A 12,958-nucleotide genomic window follows, 5' to 3' on the forward strand; every position below is an offset into this window, starting at 1 on the left:
AATCCATGAGGAAACATCAAGATTGGTTCGACGAGAATGACCAGGAGTTCCAGGATTTAAAATGCCACAGATGAAAGTCATTGTTGAATTTGAAACTGATGCACATTTCGAGAGAAAGAAAGCAGTTCTTTAGACGTCTGAAGGGCGCGATCCATACTAAATCTCGCGACCTAAATAACAGATGGTGAGTGGAAATAGCGCAGGAGATCCAGCAACGAGCTGACAAACACGACGTGCAAAGATTCATTGGCGCAACCAAGAGCAATTATGATCAAGCAGTGAAGTTTGTACCCCACTGAGGGCCAGAAACAGAAGAGTAATTAGAAGGACAGAGAAGCAGTCAGTGCCGGCTGGAAGGCGTACTTCAAGATCTGCTTATCAGAAACTCTGTCTTCGTGATGAGTGTCCTCGATTCCATCCGAAATCATGCTACCCGTCACCAACTTAGCCAGACACAACGTTCAAAAGGCCATCCGATAATTGAAGAACAAGAAGGCCGCAGCAGCACATGGAATCCCCACCGAAGCACTAAAGATTGGTGGCGAATTACTTTAGGCTCGAATTCTTTAATTCAGTTCTCTTATTTGGAAGGAGGAGTGCAGACCAGCAGATTTTGGAGACGTTGTAATCGTGACTAACTTCAAGAAAGGCGATAAGTCCGTTTGCGATAATTACAGAGGAGTTTCCCTGCTGCCTGCCCCAGGGAAAGTCATCGGAAGAATGTGCCTTAACCCCATTCTCCCAGTGACTTTCGAGGTCGCACATTCGTAGTATTCATTTTGCCCAATGAGGGGCACAATGGACATGATCTTCACCGCACGCCAAATTCAAGAGAAACACAGGAAGCAGCATCGATCACTTACCTATCCAAGAGATTCACTGGATCTTCATACACATGGGTTGGCAGATTTAGATTCATTTTGAAATCTTTTGGAGCAACAGGATGTTTAAAGCAACATTGTATCAATGCATGGGGAGGGAACGATTCCGTGCTTTTCAGTTTATAAGACGGCGACCTTGCCGCTTGGTTACCGTGCCTAACACCCACCGAGCTGATGTCAATATTTCCAATGGTAACTACTTGCGGTGCTGAAAATTCGAATAAACAGAAATTGCTGGAAATATTCAGCAGGACAGAAAGCATTTCTGGAGTGCTAAGTAAATTTAACATGTCAGATCGATGAGTAATCTTCACAACTGGAGTTAGTTGGAGTTGTAGCAGGTTTTAAACAGGTACAGAGGCAGGGAAACGGATGGGGGCTGGGGTAGGAACAAAGAGGAAGGTCTTTGACAGGGTGGAAGTCAGGAGAGATGAAATGAATCAAGGGGTTGATTGTGCAAAGCAAAAGGGGACAACATTGGGACAAGGAAAGAAACAAAAGATGCGTCTAGTGGATAACTAAATGGGAACAGCAGAATCATTAACAAGAGCTAGTGTCCAAAAAATGGGAGTAGTCTTTATAACATTCAGTTGGTGTACTCAATCATGAGCACAGAAGAATGTAAACTGCCGAATCGAAAGATGAGGTGCCGTTCCTAGAACTTACATTGAGCTTCAGTTCAGCAAGAACATCGATCTCAGAGGGAGCGTGGGGCAGAGAATTAAAATACCTTGTGACTGGATTGTCAGTGTCAAGCTTGTTCGCCTGACCCATGGTGATCACCCAATCTGTCCCTGCTATCACCAGTGCAGAGGAGACCAAATGGTAAGCAGCGAATACAGTATAACACATTGAAAGAAATACAAGTGAAACAATGTTTTATCTGGAATGTGTGTTTGGGGCGCTGGACAGTGGGTAGGAAGGAGATAACAACGCAGGTGTTGCATTTTCTGCGACTGCCTGGGAAAATGCCGTGGGAAGGGGAGGGTCTGCTTAGAGTGACTGTGGAATGGACCATTGTGTAGCAGAAGGAGCGTTCTCTTCAGAAATGCTGGAATGGGAAGAGAGGAGAAGAAGAGTTTGATGGTTAAATCACGCAGGAGGAGGCAGACATGGTGATCCATTGATTCTGGAGGCTGGTTGGGTGGAAGGTGAGTGCAAGCGTAAAGCCGTAATTTTTTGCGTGAGAGCGAGAGAAATGGTGAGACAGAATTGCGGATAATGGGACGAATATGGTGGAGTGCAAAGTCAAACAAGGTGGAGTGGAATCTTCGGTTAAGGCATATGGAATACTTCGCTTTATAAGTCGAAATATTGAATACAAGAGCAAGGAGGTTGTGCTTGAACTGTATAAAACCCTGTTTGGCAATAGCAGAAATAGAGGAGATTTACTAGAACGTTGCCCGGGCTCGAAAATTTTAGCTATGAGGAAATATTGGAGAAGCTGTATCTATTTTGTTGGGAACAGCGGAGGCTAAGGGGAGACCTGTTTCAGCTGTGTAAAATTATGAGCACCTGGATAGAGTGGATAGGAAGGATCGGTTTCCTTTGGCAGAGTGGTCAATAATCAGGGGGCATAGATTTAAAGTAATTGGTGGGAGATATGATGAGATATGAGGGGAAATATTTGCACCCAGTGAGTGGTGGGGGTCTGGAACTCACTGCTTGAGAGGCAAGTTACTTCACCACATTTAGAACATATTGGATGCACCCTAATGAGTCATAACCTACATGGCTACGGACTAAAAGCTAGGAAGTGAAATTAGACTGGATAGTGATTGGCCGCCCAGCGCGGATAGGATGGGCCGAAATGGCGTCCTGCTCTGATGATAATATCGATGACTCTCTCTCATAATATAAAGCACCCTCTACTGTGTCCCTATCAAAAATGCGCAACGCTAGTAGACCAGGGGGTTAGCTTCAACGTAAACATCCCTTGCTCACTCGCATCAAACAATACCAGGGCAGACAGAGCAGGGTTTACATTAAGAATAAAGCGCCCCCTACACTGTCCCAACAAACAGTCGCAAGGAATGTGCAGTACGCGCTAGCTACAGAGTAATGCTCCATTTACACTGTCACATCAAATTCTTCGAGTGCAGTTACAAAACGGGTTGGATACAGAGTAAAGCTCCCTCTCCGATGTTGCATCAAGCAATCACATGGCAGGTAAAGCACCGGTAACATTCAAAGCAAAGTTCCCTCGAGACACTCCCATTAAACACTCCCTGGATAGCTTCAGCACGGGTAAGATAGAGAGTAAAGGTCGCTCTGCAAGTCTCCCATCAAACACTAGCAATGCAGGTACAGCTCGGGTTAGATAAAGAGCAAAGCTCACTCGACACTGTCACATCAAACACTCGCAGGAAAATTTGAGCAAGGGTTTGACACAGATTACATCTCACTCGACACTGTCATATTAAAAACTCCCAGCACGTTGCAGCACGTTTTAGATAAAGAGCAAAGCTCCTTCAAAATTTTCCAATTAAACATTCCCAGGGAAGTTACAGCGAGTAGTGAGATACAGACTAAATCTCATAAGAACATAAAAAACGTAAGATATAGAATTAGGAGTCTGCCATTTAGCTACCCGACCTTGCTGCGCCATTCAGTACGATCAAATAAATTCATGGCTGAATTGATCATGGACATAGCTCCACTGCCCTGCCGCTCCGCAAACCCTTTATTCCCTTATCACTCAATAATCTGTCTACCTCCGCTTTGAATATATTCAATGAAGCAGCCTTCATAACTCTCTGGGGCAGATAATTCCATAGATATACAACACTCTGAGAGAAGAAATTCCTCCTGATCTCAGTTTTAAATGGGGGTTCCCTTATTCTGAGACTATGTCCCCGAGTGGCAATATCCTATCTGCAACCACCTTGTCGAGCCCTGTCTTTATCTTATATGTTTCGATAAGATCACTTCTCATTCTTCTGAACTCCAATGTGTATGGGCACTACTTAGTCGATCTGTCTTCAAAATGCAAGCCTCTCATCTCCGGAAACAAACTAGTAAACCTTCGTTGAGCAGCCTCAATGCAACTATATCCTTCCTTAAATAGGGGGACAAAAACTGTGCGCATTATTTAGGGTGTGGCCTTACCAATACACTGCACAGTTGTAGCAGGAATTCGCTTATTTTATACTCTACCAACCTTGCACTAAAAGTCAAGGTTCCATTTGCCTTCCTAATTACCTGCTGTACCTGCATAATATGTTTTTGTGTTTCATGCACAAGGACACCGGGTCCCTCTGTACTGCGGCACTTTGCATTTTTCTCCATATAAATTATAATTTGATTTTCTATTTTTTCTACAAAAGATGATAAATCACATTTTACAACATGTTACTCCATCTGTCGCATTTTTAGCCACTCACTTAGCCTGTCTATATCCCTTTGAATATTTGTTGCAAACACCTCACAATTTCCTTTCCCAAACATCTGTGTTTCATCAGAAAACTTGGCTAAGTTACACTTGGTCCCTTCATCCAATTCATTAAAATAGATTGTAAATAGTTGAGGACCCAGCAACAATACCTGCGGTACCCCACTAGTCAATGTTTGCCAATCGAAAATTGGCTATTTATCCCGACTCTCTGTTTTCTGTTTGTTAGCTAATCCTCTATCCATGGTAATATATTACCCGCAACGCTCTGAACTTTTATCTTGTGCAGTAACCTTTTATGTGGCAGTTAATCGAATGCCTTAGGGTAATCCCAATACACCACAGCACTGGTTCCTTCTTCACCACCCTGCTCCTATCTCCCTCCATACAGTCCAATCAACCAGTCCCAGGGAATGTACAGCACGGGTTAGATACAGAGTAAAACTCCTTCTGTACTCTAAATACTGCCAACGGATAGGAATAGCCTAATTAAGTGGGCAATAATGTGTCAGCTGGAGTGTAATGTGGGGAAATGTGAGTTAATTCACTTTGGTAGAAATAATAGGACTCAGAATATTTTTTAAATGTTGATGTTCAGAGCGATGTGCTTGTCCTAGTGCGAGAAACACAGAAAGCTACATGCAGGAACAGCAAGCAATAAGGAAGGCAAATGGCATGTTGTCCTTTATTGCAGGTGGTTTGAAGTCAAAGAGTAAAGTAGCATTTCTAGAATCGGACACAGACCCGGTGGTACCAAACATGGCGTACTGTTTGGCTCAACTTATCTAAGGAAGGACATATGCGAAATCAGAAGAAATGTATTAGCATGGATAGAGAATTGGCTGGCGAACAGAAAGCAGAGATCGGGATAAATGGGTCCTTTTCGGGTTGAAAACGGTGGGTAGTGGTGTGCCACAGGGATTGTTGCTGGGACCACAAATGTTTACAATATACATAGATGACGTGGAAGATGGGACAGAGTGTAGTGTTACATAATTTGCAGATGACACAAAGATTAGTGGGAAAGCGGGTAGTGTGCAGGACACAGAGAGGCTGGAAAGAAATTTAGATCGGTGAAGTGAATGGGCTAATGTTTGGTAGATGGAATACAATGTCGGAAAATGTGAGGTCATCCATTTGGGAAAAAAAACAGTAAAAGTAAATATTAATTTAATGGGGAGAAATTACAAAATGCTGAGATGCAGAGGATCCTGGGGGTCCTTGTGCATGAATCCCAAAAAGTTAGTTTGCAGGGGCAGCACGTAATCAGGAAGGCGAATGGAATCTTGGCCTTCATTGCGAGAGGGATGGAGTACAAAAGCAGCGAGTTCCTGCTGCAACTGCATCGTGCATTGGTAAGGCCGCACCTGGAGTACAGCGTGCAGTTTTGGTCACCTTACTTAAGGCTTTGGATGGGGTACAGAGACGATTCACGAGGCTGATTCCGGAGATGAGGGGGTTACCTTATGATGATAGATTGAGTAGACTGAGTCTTTACTCGTTGCAGTTCAGAAGGATGAGGGGTGATCTGAAAGAAACATTTAAAATAATGAATGGGATAGACAAGATCGAGGCGGAGAGGTTGTTTCCACTGGTCGAGGAGATAAGGACTATGGGACAGAGCCTCAATATACGGGGGATCCAATTCAAAACCGAGTTGAGAAGGAATTTCTTGTCACAGAGGGTTGTGAATCTGTGTAATTGTCTGCCCAAGGAAGCATTTGAGGCTAGCTCATTGAATGTATTCAATTCACAGATGGATAGATAGATTTTTAACCAATAAGGGAATTAAGGGTTCTGGGGAGCGGGCGGGAAGTGGAGCTGAGTCCACGGCCAGATCAGCCATGATGGTAATGAATAGCGGAGCATGCTCGAGTGGCAAGATGGCCAACTTCTGTTCCGAATTCTTATATTCTTATGTTCCTTGGAGGTGTCACAACGGTGTTTCACGAGATTGATTCCTGGGATGAGAGGGCTTCCTTATGATGAGAGACGTCAGAAAATTGAACTGTATTCTCTGGAGTTGAGAAGATTGAGAGCTGGCCTCATTCAAACATGCAATATTCTGAAGGGGATTTACTGGGTAGATACTGAAAGTTTGTTTTCCCTTGCTCGAGTTTCTATAACGAGGAGTTACAGACTCAGGATTAGTGGTCATAAGAACATAAGAATAAGAATTAGGAACAGGAGTAGGCCATCTAGCCCCTCGAGCCTGCTCCGCCATTCAATAAGATCATGGCTGATCTGGCCGTGGAGTCAGCTCCACTTTTCCGCCCGCTCCCCGTAACCCGTAATTCCTTATTGGTTAACAATCTATCCATCTGTGACTTGAATACATTCAATGAGCTAACCTCAACTGCTTCCATGGGCAGAGAATTCCTCAGATTCACAACCCTCTGGGAGAAGAAATTCCTTCTCAAATTGGCGCCCCCGTATTTTGAGGCTGTGCCCCATAGTTTCAGTCTACCCGTCCAGTGGAAACAACCTCTCCGCCTCTATCTTGTCTATCCCTTTCATTATTTTAAATGTTTCTATAAGTTCAACCCTCATCCTTCTGCAGTCCAACGAGCAAAGACCCAGTCTAAACAATCTATCATCATAAGGTAACCTCCTCATCTCCGGAATCAGCCGAGTGAATCGTCTATGTATCCCCTCCAAAGCCAGTATATCCTTCCTGAAGTAAGGTGACCAAAACTGCACGCAGTACTCCAGGTGCGGCCTCACCAATACCCTGTACAGTTGCAGCAGGAGAACCCTGCTGTTGGACTCCATCCCTCACACAATGAAAGCCAACATTCCTATCGTCTTCCTCATTACATGCTGCACCTGAAAACTAACTTTTTGGGATTCATGCACAAGGACCCCCAGGTCCCACTTCAGCTCAGCATGTTGTAATTTCTACCCATTCAAATAATATTCCCTTTTCCTGTTTTCTTTCCCAAGGTGGATGACCTCACACTTTCCGACATTGTATTCCATCTGCCAAATCTTAGCCCATTCGCTTCACCTATCCAATTCTCTTTGCAGCCTCTCTGTGTCCTCTACACAACCCGCTTTCCCACTAATATGTGTGTCATCTGCAAATTTTGTTGCACTACACACTGTCCCCTATTCCAGGTCATCTTTGTATGTTGTAAACATTTGTGGTCCCAGCACCGATCCCTGTGGAACACCACTAACCACCGATTTGCAACCCGAAAAGGACCCATTTATCCGGACTCTCTGCTTTCTGTTCGCCAGCCAATTCTCTATCCATGCCAGTACATTTCCTCTGACTCCACGTACCTCTATCTTCGGCAGTAACCTTTTGTGTGGCACCTTATCGAATGCCTTTTGGAAATCAAAATACAGCACATCCATCGGTACACCTCTATCCACCATGCTCACTATATCCTCAAAGAATTCCAGTAAATTAATTACACGTGATTTTCCCTTCATGAATCCATGTTGTGTCTGCTTGATTGCACTATTCCTATCAAGATATTCCGCTATTTCTTCCTTAATGATAGCTTCAAGCATTTTCCCCATGACAGATTTTAAACTAACCGGCCTTTAGTTACCCGCCTTTTGTCTGCCCCCTTTTTAAAACAGACGCGTTACATTAGCTGCTTTCCAATCCGCTGGTACCTTCCCAGAGTCCAGATAATTTTGGGAGATTGTAACGAATGCATTCGCTATAAATTCCGCCATCTCTTTTAATACCCTTGGATGCATTTCATCAGGACCAGGGGACTTGTCTAACTTGATAGTTCTGTTAGCCTGTCCAGCACTACTCCCCTAATGACAGTGATTGTCTCAAGGTCCTCCCTTCCCACATTCCTGTGACTAGCAATTTTTGGCATGGTTTTTGTGTCTTCCACTGTGAAGACCGAAGAAAAATACTTGTTTAAGGTCTCAGCCATTTCCAAATTTCCCTTTATTAAATCCCGCTTCTCATCTTCTGAGGGACCAACATTTACTTTAGTCACGCTTTTCCGTTTTATGTTTCTGTAAAAGCTTTTACTATCTGTTTTTATGTTTTGCGCAAGTTTACCTTCGTAATCTATCTATCCTTTCTTTATTGCTTTTTTAGTCATTCTTTGCTGTTGTTTAAAATTTTCCCAATCTTCTAGATTCCCACTAACCTTGGCCACCTTATACGCATTTGTCTTTGGTTTGATACTCACATTCATTTCCGTGGTTATCCACGGCTGGTTATCCCTTCTCTTACCACCCTTCTTTTTTACTGGAATATATTTTTGTTGCGCACTATGAAAGAGCTCAGTCAAAGTCCTCCACTGTTCCTCAATTGTGCCACCGTTTAGTCTTTCTTTCCAGTCTACTTTAGCCAAATCTGCCCTCATCCCACTGTAGTCCCCTTTGTTTAAGCATAATACGCTCGTTTCTGACACAACTTCCTCACCCTCATTCTGTATTACAAATTCAACCATGCTGTGATCATTAATTCTTAGAGGATCTTTTACTAGGAGATCGTTTATTTTTCCTGTCTCATTACACAGGACCAGATCTAAGATAGTTTGTTCCCTTGTAGGTTCTGTAACATACTGTTCTAAGAAACAATCCCGTCACCATTCTATGAATTCCTCCTCCAAACCAGCCCGTGCGATTTGAGTTGATCAATCGATATGTAGTTTAAAATCCCCCATGACTACTGTCGTTCCTTTTCACATGCCTCCATTATTCCATTGATTATTTCCCGCCCCACCGTGAAGTTATTATTTGGGGGCCTATAATCTACGCCCAACAGTGACATTTTCCCCTTACTATCACTAATCTCCATCCACAATGATTCAACATTTTGTTCATTAGAGCCAATATCGTCTCTCAAAACTGCCCTGATATCATCCTTTATTAACAGAGCTACCCCACCTCCTTTCCCTTCTTGTACTTCTTTCCGAATCGTCAGATACCCCTGTATGTTTAATCCCCATTCTTGGTCAACCTGCAGCCATGTTTCTGTAATGGCCACCAAATCATACCCATTGGTAATGATTTGTGCCATCAACTCATTTACTTTATTTCGAATGCTGCGTGCATTTAGGTAGAGTATTTTAATCCTAGTTTTTAACCATGATTTCTAGTTTTGACCCCTCCTGCAGCACCTTTATATTCAGTGGCCCTTTTTGTTTTTTGCCTTGAGTTTCTCTGCCCTCCACTTTTAATCATCTCCTTTCTGTCGACCATTTAAGGCAGATTTGAGGAGGCATTTCTGCATTCAGAGGGTTTTGAATCTTTGGAATTTTCTGCCTCAGAGGTCTGTGGAAATTGAGTCTCTGAATATATTTAAGGCCGAGATAGAAATATTTTTGGAGTCCAGGGTAATCGTCGGATAAGGCTATCGGGTGCTAAAGTGGAGTTGTATGTTCGACCAGGTTCGATGAACTGCATGGCTTACTCCTGCTCCAAATTCTTATGTTCTTATGTTTTTATGTAAACTGCTCTATCAAACACATCCAGGCCAGGTACAGCATTGTTCAGATGAAAATTAAAGTTCCTTCGACACATTCTCTGCATCTCTGCCTGTAACTCTATCTCTCTGTCAAAGTCGCTCGCTCGTCTCCATCTCCCTCCCACCTTTTCGCTCTCTCTCCCTTTCGACATCTCTCGCTATCTCTCTCTCTCCCTCTCTTATCCTCTCGCTCTCTCTCTCTGTCTCGCTCTCTCTTATTTTCCAAAGTTCTCGGAATTCAGCGAGCATCCCTTTAGATTGGTAGCTTGCACAAGTCAAACTGCTTTTTAAAAATGATGAGAGATGAAAACCGGGGAATTATATTACTCTACTATCTGTTGTCGGGAATTTGCTCGAATCTACAATTAAGGATATTTTCAGTTGGTCAGAGAGTGCCAGCATTCATTTGTGAAAGATGTGTCTTGCTTGACAAAAGTGGTGAGAGCTCGGCGAGATGGGATGAGGGCTAAAGCGTGCTTCAGGCTCGAGGTCGGTGCGGCGAGATGTGGAACGACAGGAGAGCTGCGAGCAATTCATCACAAGCTGAAGTTGAAAGAGTGAAGTCAGAGTGAAATACCAAATCTGATAACAACAAAAGGGATTGGAGAGTAGCCGGTGAGTTTTTTGTTCGAAGCTTTAAGTTCATTGCTTCTAAGTTAATTCTTACACTATTAAATAGGGACAGGGCAGGCAGCTCAGTCCAGTGGAAAGTACTGCTGCTCCCCATGTCCGGGGCACACACATGTGCAGGAATTGTCGTCAGCAGCTGCAGGACCTCGCGCTCTGAGCTTCAGAGCTTGAGCAGCAGCTGGTGGCACTGTTGTGCATTTTTGAGGCTGAGAGCGATCTGGATAACATGTTCATAGATGTGATCACGCCGCAGCTAAAGAATATTCAGAGAGACAGGGAATGGGTGGCCGCTGGAGAGACAAAGACGACCAGGCACTTCTTGTAAGAATCCACTGAGTGCATCTCGCTCTCCAAACCAGTATTCTGTTCTGAGTAATGGTGAGGGCGACCGTGTTTCTGCACAGTGCAACCAGATTCATGTGCACGACACCACGGGAGGCTCAGCTGCATAGGGGGCAGGAAGAAGAGGGGAAGAGCAAAAATGGCAGGGGATTCTATCATCAGGGGATAAGACATGCGTTTCTGCGAGCGCAGACCTGATTCCAGGATGGTATTTTGCCTTATAGGTGCCAGGATAAAGGATGGTACAGAGCGGCTGCAGGACATTCTGAGAGAATAGGGTATACAGTCAGAGCCCCTGTTTCATATCAATACCAAAGACAGAGGTAGAAAGAGGGATGAGGTCCTGCAAGTAGATTGTAGGGAGCTCAGAGAGAGATTAAAGAGCACGACCTCAAAGATAGTAATCTCTGGCTTACTTCTGGCGTCATGCTCGTGTGATTAAGGAAATCGGAGGATAGAGCAGATGAATGCGTGCCAGGAAGGATGGTGCAGCGGGGAGGGCATTAGATTCCTGAGGCATTGGGATATATTCTGGGGAGGTGGGACCTGTGCAAGCAGGACAGGTTGCATGTCATCATAGCCGGTACCTGTATCCTCGCAGGGAGGTGTGCTGGTGGTTTTGGGGAGGGATTTAACTAATCTGGAAGTGGGGTGAGCACCAGGATAAAACATTAGAAAGGTTGGTGAAAGTTCTCAAGTAATGGGAGTGGCAGGGAGCACTAAAATAGTACGGTATTAGTTTGTGTCAGTTTAAGAGAGAATACAAGCATGGTCTAAGAGGCGGTTACAGTTTATGTATGTGAAAGGACGAAGTTTAGTAAACAAGGTAATTGAGCTGCAGGCACAAATAGAGACATGAGAATATGATATTGTGGAAATAACTGAGACCTGGAGCAAAGGACAGGATTGGATATTACATATACCTGGTTATATTCCCGGAAATATAGGGAACTAAATGTAGGATATGGTGTGGCACTATTGATTAAGGAGAATGTTACAGTACTGGAGAGGGAAGATATCCTGGATGGGTCAAAGACTTGTGTTGAGAAATAATAGAGTTGCCATTAAACTACAAGGCATATTTTTTTAACCACCAAAGAGTGGGAAAGATACGGGGGAGCAATTTAACAGAGCCATACAGAGAGGAGCAAGAACTGTCGGGAAGGAAAAACGGTTGACTTCAACTGTACTGGAATTGTAATAGTGTAAAGGCAGAGAAGCGGCAGAATTTCTGAAGTGTGATCAGGAGAACTTTTTTGATCAGTACATTGATTTCTAAAATATATTTTGACAAAGTCCCACATAATAGTCTTGCCAGCATGATTGAAGCCCATGGAGTAAAAGGGACAGTTGCATCATGGATAATAAATTGGCTAAGTGACAGGAAACAGAGCGTCCTAGTGAACGGTTATTTGTCCGTTTGGAGCAAGCTGTATAGTGGTGTTCCGCAGGGGTCGCTTCTAGGACCGCTTCTTTTCTTGATATATATTATTAACTTGGATGTGAGTTCACAAGGAAGGTTGAGAAAGCGGTTGAAAATGTTTATGGGATCGTGGACGTCAGAAATAGAGGCGTATGATACAAAAAATTGAAATTATGATGAACCTGTATAAAACACTAGTTCTGCCCAAACTGGAGTACTGTGTACAATTCTGGACATCGCACTTCAGGAAAGATGTGAAGACCATAGAAAGGGTGCAGCGAAGATTTTGCGAGAAAGATTTCAGGAATGACGGATTTCAGTTCGTTTGATAGTCTGGAGAAGCTGGCTTTGCTCACCTTGGAGCAGTGAAGATTGAGAGCTGATTTGATAGAAATCGGCAAATTTACGAGGGATTCAGACAGAGTAGATAGAAAAAAATGGCGGAATGATCGAGAAGCAGAGAGCGCAGTTTTAACGTGATTGGCAAAATAGCCAAAGTTTTATGCGGCGAGTGGTTAGGATCTGGAATGCACTGTCAGAAAGGATGGTGGAGGCAGACTCAAAAGTGAGTTGGATAATCATAGAAAAACAGGAATTTACAGCACGGAAGAAGACAGTTTTGGCCCATTGTGTCCGCGCAGCCGACAAAAAGCTGTCCAGATTAATCCCACATTAAACTCATGGTGCGTAGCCCTGTAACTTACAGCACTCCAAGAGAACATCCAATAGCTTGTTTAATGTGATGAGTGATTCTGCCTCTATCAGCCTTTCAGGCAGTTAGTCCCAGACCCCCACCATCCTCTGGGTGGAGACATTTCCTCTCATATCTCCTCAAAACTTCC

Source organism: Pristiophorus japonicus, chromosome 25, assembly GCF_044704955.1.
Source record: "Pristiophorus japonicus isolate sPriJap1 chromosome 25, sPriJap1.hap1, whole genome shotgun sequence".
Taxonomy (NCBI): Eukaryota; Metazoa; Chordata; class Chondrichthyes; family Pristiophoridae; genus Pristiophorus; species Pristiophorus japonicus.